We start from the raw sequence: 1,134 nt of genomic DNA, 5'->3' as shown, positions 1-1,134 counted from the left end.
ATAAAAGTATACCTACTGGCTACTTTAGAAGTTTCAAGTACTACCCACGAATCACGATTCACGAATAATATTATACAGTTATAACTTATAACAAAATAACTAAAATAGTTATTCTAGATTTTAGATTCTGAGTGGAACGATGAATGTATTGATTTTACAATGATGTGTGTTTTTTTATTTTTTTTGTGTCTGTGTACACGATAAGTAGTCGAAATAATGCTACGATTTTCAACTTCAGTATCTTGTTCGATCAGAAAGTGAATATCGTTGGTGCATTGGGGAGGAAAAAAATTTCCCAGTAGTTTTCAAAAGCACCGGGAAAAACAAAAGAAAAATTAAGGAAAAACGGGAATTTTTACGCAAAATCGATTTTTCACAAAATTGAATTTGGTTTTTGGTGTAACTTTAAAAAAAATGACCGTAGATACATGAAATTTTGACTGAATGTTTTTCTTAGCATCTTCTATAAACCATAACATTTTCAAAATATTTTGATTTATTTTGAGCTCTTTACGGACATATTCATTTTCCATTTTTTTTTTAGTTTTTTTTCTAAAAATATCAATAAAATTTGTTGGATTAAAAAGCTTGAAAATTTAATAGAAGACTCCTAGTATATTGTTTCAAAGGCAGATGAAAAATATTAAAAATCATTAGTTTTTTTTATAAGCATTTAAAGTTCAAAAAATGACAAAATATGAAAAAATTACGAAAATTTGCAAATTATTTCGAGTTAGAAATTCATAAAAATTTTTCTTTTTAAATCTAAGATATGAAAATGTAATACAAGATTCCTTATAAGATTATCTACCTTTATCAAACGAAAAATATCTATAAGAAAGTCAAATTAAATTTTTATGATCGTTTGAAATTCAAATTTTTACAACATTGGATATTCACTCGATTTCTCATGTAGCGATTTCCTTATTTTGTTGTAATTCAAAAATGAATAACTGCAGATACATGAAAATGTTACTGAATGTTTATATTAGCATTTCCTATACACCATACAATTTTGAAAATATTTTGACTCTTTTTGAGCTGTTTACGGACATTTTCAGTTTTCAACTTTTTTAGTTTTTTTTTCTATAAATATCAATAAAGTTTTATCTGTTGGGCCAAAAAGTATAAAAA

This window comes from Acyrthosiphon pisum, chromosome A1 (genome assembly GCF_005508785.2).
Source record: "Acyrthosiphon pisum isolate AL4f chromosome A1, pea_aphid_22Mar2018_4r6ur, whole genome shotgun sequence".
Lineage (NCBI taxonomy): Eukaryota > Metazoa > Arthropoda > Insecta > Hemiptera > Aphididae > Acyrthosiphon > Acyrthosiphon pisum.
Note: the sequence above shows the minus strand (reverse complement) of the source record.